The 10,377-nt window shown below is 39.2% G+C and overlaps 1 long non-coding RNA gene across 1 annotated transcript; it reads left to right on the forward strand.

Annotated features, from left to right (window-relative positions):
• Nucleotides 1–194: 194 nt before the first annotated feature.
• Nucleotides 195–5,585, forward strand: LOC116418978. Its single transcript, XR_004229227.1, has 2 exons — nt 195–353; nt 5,334–5,585. It is a non-coding gene; the product is annotated as an uncharacterized LOC116418978 (long non-coding RNA).
• The last annotated feature ends 4,792 nt before the right edge of the window (nt 5,586–10,377 follow it).

Genomic DNA, 10,377 nt, shown 5'->3' on the forward strand with positions numbered 1-10,377 from the left:
TTCTTGACACGGAGTCTCGCTCTGTTGCCCAGACTGGAGTTCAGTGGCGCCATTGCGGCTCACTGCAGCTCCACCTTCCGGGTTCACGCCATTCTCCTGCCTCAGCCTGCTGAGTAGCTGAGACTACAGGCACTCGCCACCACGCCCAGCTATTTTTTTTTTTTTTTTGCATTTTTAGTAGAGATGGGGTTTCACCGTGTTAGCCAGGATGGTCTTGATCTCCTGACCTCATGATCCGCCCACCTCAGCCTCCCGAAGTGCTGGGATTACAGGCGTGAGCCACGGCGCCCAGCCAGGGAAAGCATTTTGTGGTTTCAGAGATCCCACTAAGTGCTCTCCCCTAGATTTGTGAGGTAAGATTCAAATACTGCTTGAGAAGGTAAGATTCAGCTGCCACTTTGGGAAATGTTATTGAAATTCACAGGATGGCAAAGGCTCTCTAAAGGAATCTCTTTGTGTTCAGATGCCTCTAAGGCCCTGATCCAACAGAAGGGTCTAAGAGTTGTGAAACAGTATTTTGATTATTTTTCTTTCTCAAATTTTTTGTTGGGATTTGCACACACTATCTGATATTAATATCTATTTTGTGGGTGACAACCTTGTACTTAAAATCAAAATAGTTTAAATAATAAAACATACTTCCACATGAACAACACGACTTTTAAAATATTCATGGTATACTTTGTCTACTTGAATATTTCCAAGAAATTCAAGTCAATTGTCTGACATAGGCCAAACTGGGTAGACCTGCCCATAGAAGACACCAAAGTCATCTCAGGACAGCTTTTTTTTTTCTGAAGTATTGTAATTGTTTATTTTAGCATCTGTTTTTATCCACTGTTCTGAAAGCTCTTTGAAGGCAGGAAATAAAATTTTTAAATGTCTATATTACATGACTTATCACTGTATCTGTTGCATAAAATGTTTAAAACATAATTGTTGAAAAAATGAATAAACCTAAAAAACCTCTCCAGTTCAGAAATAAGAATAATAATTTATTGACTGTGAGCCCAGTTAAAATCTAACATAGTGTGCAGTGTAATATAATGGTCATAAGTGAGAGTAAATCTTCTTATGTGAAATCTGCCAATGATTGGGGCAAACAACTAACAGTGAACAATTCCTGGTGTATTGTATTTAAATTCTCCATAAATCCTCCTTACACTATGTCACCACCAAAACTTTCTATACAACTCAGCCTTCTTATGATATAGATGGAAAGGTACAAGAATACAGAGAAACCTATCAGATTCTTGTTTTAAGTTTCTTTGTAGACATTAGTTAACTTATACCTTGCAAGAGCTAGGCTAAAGATGTGGGGTAAAGAGTTATTTTATGATTGCAGTATTTTAATTTAACATTAAAAATTGGGAAATGGAATTTAAATCAGAAACCATAGAGGAAAAGGAGACTACAGAAGAAATAAGGGTATAGGAGAAACTTTCCGGGCATTATAAAAAGAGACAAAAATTTGACCAGATGGCAGGGGAGGAAAAATTGGAGAGGGCACATAGAGGGATAGAAGGAGGCTGAGTGTCTAAGAGGGTGTGCAAAACCCCATCCTTCTGGGCCAAGCCCCAGAGATATGTGCCAAGGCCCCAGGAGGGGTTGGGGGATGCCTGAGAAGCAGAAGCATTGACTGGCTTCCCATGTTAAATCTTAGGTAGCTTGGTGCCTCAGGGAGGCATAATTATGGGGGAGGTGGCTGAGTCTAGGACCCCAAAGGGCAACATAGCAGGATCCTACAACCTGCAGTGGTGTAGAAAAAGTATAGTCTCTGAGTCCCTAGACAGCAAGCAGGAGACTCCAAGGGAAGTAACACTTTTACAGTAGTCCTTAAAGTTCAGGCACAGACAACTCTGAGAGACTAGCGAGGCTCTAACAACTGAGGAATATAGAGGACTAGCTATTAACTCAGCAACTACAATGGAGACAGAGGCTCATGCTTGAAGACTGCAGGACAACTAACATATCAAAGGGGACCCTGAAAAGGTACCCTTTCAATGCCAGGGTGATACCTCTGTCTTCCAGGAAGTTGGGTCATTTCTGGTAGAAACAGCAGATGGGAAAGTTGAGGAATCCTCAACTGATTGTACACTTACCCAGTTTTAAACTGGAAGTAGCTCAGTTCCAGAATTAACTTTATTATTATTATTATTATTATTATTATTATTATTATTATTATTATCATTATTATTATTATTATTACTAGTAGTCCTTAAGAACTAGGCTAAGTGCTCTATAGAAAAAATAAATTAATTAAAATGTTTTAAACCTGAATTTTGTAAACTGCTAAAAATGTGAAATCAGTATGCCCATTGCACTGGCTATGAAAATTTTTGCAAACTCTCTGTTTTTATTTCTGCATAGTTAGAAGAGGACACGGCTAGAGTAACCACACACATTTTTCTTTCACACTTTGAAATGTCCCAGTTATGGTTATCTTACATTAATCATTAATAACAAAACAACTCATAGAACAATGTTTAGCTCTGAAAATGCAGATAACCTTTTAGAGTAATACCATTGTTTTCTAAGCACTCAAAAATTATTATTGTTGTTTTTCTTTTTCTTTTTCTTTTTTTTTTTTTCGAAACAGGGTCTCACTTTGTCACCCAGGCTGGAGTGCAGTTGTGTGATTTCAGCTGACTGCAACTCCAACTTCCTGAACCAAGTGATTCTTCCACTTCAGCTTTCTGAGTAACTGGGACCACAGGCATGCACCACCACCCCAGCTAATTTTTGCATATTTTTTTATAGAGACAAGGTTTTTTATAGAGACAAGGTTTTATAGGACAACAGCATCCTGTGTTGTCCAGGATGGTCATGAATTTCTGGGTTCAAGTGATCTGCTCACCTCTACCTCCCAAAATGCTGGGATTTCAGGCTTGAGCTACCGTGCCCGACCCCCTTTATTATCATTTTTAAGCAACATATTGAGGTAAAGAAAAAAGGTTTTAAAATGCATCAAATGTCTTCAGTAGTGGCAGACTCTTGATTCCTTAGGTGAACTTCGAGAAACATTAAACTCATCAACTTCTCTCCTGAAAGATAGCTCTAAACAAACTTGGGTGGCCATTTCTAACTTAATGTAAGAAAATATTAGATAATATAAGACCCAGAATATCCTGATTTAGTATTTGAGAACATGTTCCTATAGCTGAATCATGATTGCAAGCAGTAAGTTTGTTGTTTAACTATCAGTATGAGGAAATGCAATAACTAGTATGTACTTTAAAGGTAATCTGGTTTGACTTGAGGTGTCCTGCTAAAGATGCATCATAGTTGCGTAAGGAATTAGGAAACACATCTGTACACCATTTCTACAAGCTTTCTCATCTAGATTTCCTTTCTCACAGTACATCCTTTTCTTAGCTAATGAATGACAATGGGTTGAAAGCAAAGGCTCTTTCAATGAAAGGAAAGCCATTATAATCAGAAAATTGTAATAAGGAGAAAAAAATGAACTACTCTGAGACCCCCATACAAGTTTAGGAGACAAGTGTAGAATTTCTCTTCTGGTGAGGCAGTGTAGTAGAGTGAAATTAGACAAATAGGCATCCAATTAACCATCAACAAATATGTGTGCCAAAATGCCAGGCAAAGAACACAGTCACATGTAAAACCCAGGTTCAGTGCCTAATTCTATCCACTTCACAGAATAAAAATGACTCTATTTCTGTAGTCTGCACTGACCTTCACATAAGGATTTCATCCTGGAAATCTATTGCTCTATATAAGCCTTTGGCAATTTCATCCAATCCCAGCTTCAATTATCACCTCTGTGGGAATGATTCCTGCTGCTACTCATTCTTCCTTTGTGTTTATATAAAATCTTAGGTTCTTTTGAAGATCACCCCCTCTACTATCTCCATCTTTTTGTCTTTGTCATCTGTAGGACTTCTTGGTCTCCTTGAAGACATTACCAGTCCAGTTTTTATCTCTATCCTGACTCATATGATCCTCTTAGGTGTCTTTATTGCCCAGTGTCATATGATTTAATAACATTCACCTCTCAGTTGATCCAATGTCTTTAACACATGCCCACTATTTGTAACAGTCTCAAATCCTACGCTGAAACCACAGGCTGTAAGATTACTGAGAGGAGAATCTGTGTGGAGACCACTTTTGCAAAAATTATAACTGAGGAAATTATGACAGTGAAGGAGATCAGACCTACCGACTCCATCTTCCTTCCAACTTTTAAGCTTTCCTTGTTCATTCCTGGGCATAGGCTAAGCTAACCTAGAAAAAGAACTTAGTTTGTGGGTGACTCTGTAACAACATTGATAATAGCCCTTTCCTGAAAAGACCCCTATCTTGCCTTGGATCCAGTTTGCCTTTGTGGGACTAACAAATTAGCTACAAGATTAGAAATTATGATTTAGGGGTTATGCAGCCTCTGGCTGTAGGAGTCTGAACCTCCCCAAATTGCTCCTGGAGAGAACATCACTATTGTAAAACCTAAGATTAGTGCTTGAGATATTTTGCAGACCCTGTACTCAGTGGATCAGCTGACACCACCCAGACTAGTAATCTGACTCAATCAGTTGTGCAATCCCACCCAGGAAGAGAAGACAGCAAAGAAAACCTCACTTCAGTCCCCCTGTGATTGATTCCATCTCCAACCTGGTCAATCAGCACTCCTCACTTCCAAAGCCCCTACCTGCCAAATTATCTTTAAAAACTCAATTTCTGGAATGCTCTAGGAGACTGATTTGAGTAATAATAAAACTCTGGTCTCCTGTACAGCTGGCTGTATCTGAATTACTCTTTTTCCACTGCCATTTCCCTGTCTTGATAAACTGGTTCTGTTTAGGCAGTGGGCAAGGTGAAACCATTGGGTGGTTACAAATTTGGGAGCTCGTCCAGGATTGCTCTTCGGGATACCTGCCTGTGGTTTGGTAGCCCAATTCCAGCAATGGTTTCAGAGGCCAGCCCAAGTGGCTACCTTGTTTCTTGGACAGGAGGCTGACTCTGGCAATGTCTCTACCAGTGGGGCCCTGCTGACCCAATGTGCATGGATTTAATTGTCATGGAGAAATAGTCCTGGGGAGACACCCCATAACTGTAGCCCTATCACAGGGTATCTGTCTGTAGCCAGAGAGTGGGGTGTCTGTCTGTATTCCACTATGGGGTGACCTATTCTGTGAGTATCCTAGGCACTGCCAATGCCTCCTTCCCTCTCCTGATTAGTTCTGTAGCCACATTCATTGTGGGGTGTCTGTCTCAGTTCAGCTCCTTTGGGGTTTTCAGCTGAACCTGCCCAAATTGCTCCTGGTGATAACAACATTATTGTAAAATCTAAGAATAGTACTTGAAATATTTTGTAGATCCTGCTCTCGATGGATAAGTGGACACTACCCAGACCAATAATCTGACTCAACCAGTTCTGTGATCTCACCCAGGAAGAGAAGATAGCAAGAAAACCTCACTTCAACTTCCCCTATGATTCCATCCCCAATCTGACCAATCAGCATTCCCCACTTCCTGAACCCCTACTCACCAAATTATCTTTAAAAACTCCAATCCCTGAATGCTTGGAGAGACTGATTTGAGTAACAATAAAACTTCAGTCTCCTGCACAGTTGACTCTGCCTGAATTACACTTTCTCTATTGCAGCTCCCCTGTCTTGATAAATCGGCTATGTCTAGGCAGGGGACAAGGTGAACCCACTGGGCAGTTGCACATTCTAAACTTTCATTGTAGTTTCCAAAAGATTTTTTTCCAAAAACATAATTTAAGAATGAAACATTTCCCACACCCAGACAACACTTTACTTTGCTTTATTTTACCTTTCTGTGCAGATTTTGATGCCCCCTTTTCTTACTTGTTGTCCTTGTCATCTTTGGAACTGATTTCCCAAATGCTCTACTCTCAGTGTCTCATTCAAGTCTCTGTTTCTAATATAAGTCTCAATTCTAGGCCATTTATTCAGTTCTGTAACGATCAGTTCCGTTGTTTCTACTTTATAGGAATTGTGCCCATAGCAATAGCATTATTATGGGCATTATGTAATTCTCTGTGGATTTAATATTAGTTTGGAGAAAGATTCATCCTTGCCACACACATTAATATCAGAAAGGAACTGATGCTTGGTAAGAGCCTGTTCTGCCAACACTGGGCAATGCACATATATTAAGACATTTAGTTCTCCTGAAAACCATCCCAGATTGATATTATTATCCATAGTTCAAAGAAGTGGAAACTGAGAAGTTAAGTGTTTTTCACATAAATACAGAGTTAGTAAGGGACAGAATTGGAATTTGATCAATGCTATATAAAACAATTCTGCCCTCCAAAGATAAAAAAATAAAAAATGATGTGGTGATTCTCTGTGGAAAGGTAAGTACAAATGTTTTTATTTCTCAAGTTAGAAAACTAAAGCACACAGAGGATGTAACCTGACACAGCTGTGCAGTCAAGTATATGTTCCAGTGTGTGCTTGTACTCATTTATTTCAAGTTAAGCCACTTAAATGAAATATGTTAAATCACATACATAAGTAAATAAAAGATGTAAGTTTGACGTCCATGGATTTTCTAAGTAAAATCTCACAGTGGTACTATATAGGCTTCCATGGACTATTGTCTACTGAGAGTGATCTAGTCACTGACATTTCTCAATGGACTAACATCATGTAAACAAAAACTCTGGGCTTTATGCTGCCTCTGATTCATTTTTGATATTATTTATTTAGAACATTCAATGTTCTCTTTCTCCTTGGAGACATCTGGCTTTAGACCCAGTAGTTCTTCCCCTAGGCAGAGTCAGGAAATCTATATGATACTCTGTAAACCATTGTACACAAGAGACATAACTTCAGGCAAATGATTTTAGGAAACCAGACCATCAAATGAACACACAAAAAATAAATCATCCCAAAACTTCAAAATTCTTCCTGAAGATTAATCCTCTGGCTTCACAATTGTAAGTCAATTTCCAAAGGTAAATGCTCCTGGATAAGATATAAGATCTAGTTTACATCCTTGGGATAAAACTGAGAAAGGTTGAAAACATGTTGATAGTCTCTGGTCCTTGATTTAAAAAAGATAGGCAATTGGGAAGAACAGAAGAAGCCCTGATTGTACCAATAATCAAATTTGCTCACTTGATAGTTTTTCTTAACGTGGGCCCAAATCCCAGATACTGAAAATAAACTAGTCAGTCATCTTCCCCCCACAAAAATGACTTAGATAGATACCCACTTGCCAGGGCTTAAAATATATCAAGCAGGACATTTTATAAACTATCCTTTCAGTCTATGGTGTTAGCTTTCACTCTACTGGGTTTACAATTGTGTGTGTCAGGGGTGAGTTTGCATAGCTATAGGCATCTGCTTTTGAGAATTTACTTTAATGACGTAGGAGTCAACGATGAAAAGCAGGCTTTAAGAGAGATGTGGAATCTTGGATAAATGTGGAAAGATCCAATGCAAATTGGTGTGTCCCGAGGGTTAAAAAAATCATGAACACATATTGTTTAATAATTTTGAGTGTCTTATTGATAGTAAAATGAATGAGTGAGAAAGTAAGAAAAACAATGTGGGTACCAAGTAAAATATGAACTCACAGTTTATTCCAGAAAACTTTTAAAGCTGTGTATATTTACCATTCTGTTTAAATGGGAGGAAAGGGCTTAAGTATGTTGTAATACACCAAACACTTCAGGGAAATGGAAAATACCATATCAGACAAGAGAACACAGGTAAATTGTTTCCTCTGGTGAGCTGTAGCCCTTGAAAGCTCATTTATGTTCTCACTAAGGTGAAACATAGGTTTCAGAGAAATATAAATATCTATGTGTATGTAGCACACTTCCAACCAGAAAAAAGATCCACTCCGTGTGTGTGAGATGAATTATACTGATGTCTGTTATAAATCCCTAACATAGCTCATGAGATCAATTAAGATGTTCAAGCAGCTACAAAAAGGATGATTGAGGCAAATGGTAACATCAGGATGACCATATGGTAAGGGGAAACTAGAACTGTTTGGACGTAAAATGAGAGCCATCGGAATTCCAGTTACAATCATGCACTACACAGCGAGGAGATAGCAGAATGAGGCAGCCAAGAAAAATACTAGATGAAGAACAATTTGCGCAGTGATAAAGACAAAGTAGCTTGTGTTTCCAAGTCAATAAGCAGGTGGTAGGGACAGAGGGTGACATCATCTGTGCCTGCTCTCTTTCCCTCTCCTAGACCAAGAGCCACATGGTTTACTGCAGGGCCAGGTATTTGTCAGACAAGTCGCTTTTGGATTTTTAAGTAATGACAGAGGCTTGTTGGGGAGTGTTTAGCCGAGGGGAAAGCTATTTCTTAAATGAGACCATCAAAGGTTGTATTCCCCTTGCTTTTCTCAGGAGCAGAGCACATTAATTGTGTGGTTCTATATGTGTTCTAGGACAATTTCTCTCAGTGCTGCCCAGTGGGCTGTGCAATGACAAACCATCATCACCACAGGATACAATGGCCTTTGGAAAACGTAGCTCACCTAGAAATGCATTATCAGGTGATAACAGCCTTGCTGGCTCATGTCACCCCAGTAGTAAAGTTTAAAAGGCTTTCAATGTTGAGGTTTTCTTCAAACTGCTAAACTGTGATAGGCAATTTAGCCTAACTTTTCACAGCAGTCCTAAATCTATATTTACTAATGATTTCACCATGTGTTGAAAGGAATATACTTTGAAAATCTTCATCAATTAAGGATATTGAAACATAAGAGCTTAACCCAGCCCTCTAGATGGAATGTCTTTTGAAAAATACACTAATCTTTTGATTCACAAATAATGAAGCCAAAGTGAATATATTTTAGCTGTCTGAGGCTAAATGAAAATCTCACACTAGAGAACACTTCACGATAAACTAAGAGAAAAACAGTAAATCTTCATAAGATGCTGAGCCAGAAGAGCACTGTGTTTAGGAACACAAGTTTTAAAGCAAGATCTGGAACTTTATATGTGACATCAGGCAAAGGACTTAACCTCTCTGCACATGGATTCACACATCTTCAAAATAGGTATAATTATTGAATCTGTCGGAAGTTGGTTGTGAGGATCAGATGATATAAAGCATACAATGTGCTTAATGCAACATTTGCTATATAGCAAATGTTTAGTAAATATTACTCATCATTAACATTATGAAACTGAAACAAGTGAGAAGAGACCGGAGAGTTCTGCTTTACTGCAAGTGGAAAAATGCAAGAAAAACAGTGGCTTTCAGTATTAGTGTGCTTAAGAATCATGCAGCCAGGCATGGTGGCTCATGCCTATAATCCCAGCACTTCGGGGGGTCGAGGAAGGTGGATTGCTGGAGCCCACAAGTTCAAGACCAGCCTGGGTAATATAGAGGAACCCTGCCTCTACTTTTTGAAGACTTTGGGGAATGCTTGAATGTTTTGGAGCAAAGAGTTAATACCTTCTTGGCCTTAGAAAGATGGTATTGCAAAGTATGCATTGGGACAGACAGTAACTAGAGAGAAAAACTAGTTTGGAGATCATTGTGGTTAGACAGGCAAAAAATGATGAATTTAGGTCTCCATAAAGTAGATGGACAGAAAGAGACAGATGAAAGAAACACTACAGAAAACTAAGCAACTATAATGGGGGGTAGGAAGAAAAAAATATGTTTTTGGCCTAGAAGACTTTATAAAAGATGGTGTAACAAATGAAACAGAAAACCGCCAAGGAAGAAGCATTGTCAGTGTGGAGGTGGAAATGTAAGGGCCAATGAATTCTGTTCACATGTCCGTGGCACATCTATGCAAAAATGTTCAACAGGCAATGGGAAGTACAAATCAGAAACAAGAAAGATCATCTTCCAGCTTGTAAGTGTAATTTTTGCTAAACCATGTAGATGTCAAACCATGGAAAGAGAAAAATACACACATGCATTTGACTTTTGAGCATGGAATTTAAGTCAGTAGTACATAAAAATGTGTGTTGGGGAAGAGAAGTGAGGCTATGAGAGAGTGAACAGGTAGATTCTGTAATAATAATAATAAGGCAGGGCTGTCGAAGCTGTGGACAAATTGCATGCAGGATGTTTGAACAGAAGGTCATCAGAAAAGAGGTCATTGTGGCCATGGGCAGTGGCTCATATCTGTAATCCTAGCACTTTGGGAGGCAGAGGCGGGAGGATCATTTGAGGTCAGGAGTTTGAGACCAGCTCAGGCAACATGGTGAAACCCCATCTGTACTAAAGATACAAAAAAATTAACTAGGTGTGGTGGTGCACACCTGTAATCTCAGCTACAAGGGAGGCTGAGTCAGGAGAATCACTTGAACCTGGGAGATGCAGAATGCAGTGAGCTTGCATCACGCCACTGCGTTCCAGCCTGGGTGACAGAGTGAGGTTCTGAAAAAAAAAAAAA

Source organism: Piliocolobus tephrosceles, chromosome 11, assembly GCF_002776525.5.
Source record: "Piliocolobus tephrosceles isolate RC106 chromosome 11, ASM277652v3, whole genome shotgun sequence".
In the NCBI taxonomy this organism is placed as follows: Eukaryota; Metazoa; Chordata; class Mammalia; order Primates; family Cercopithecidae; genus Piliocolobus; species Piliocolobus tephrosceles.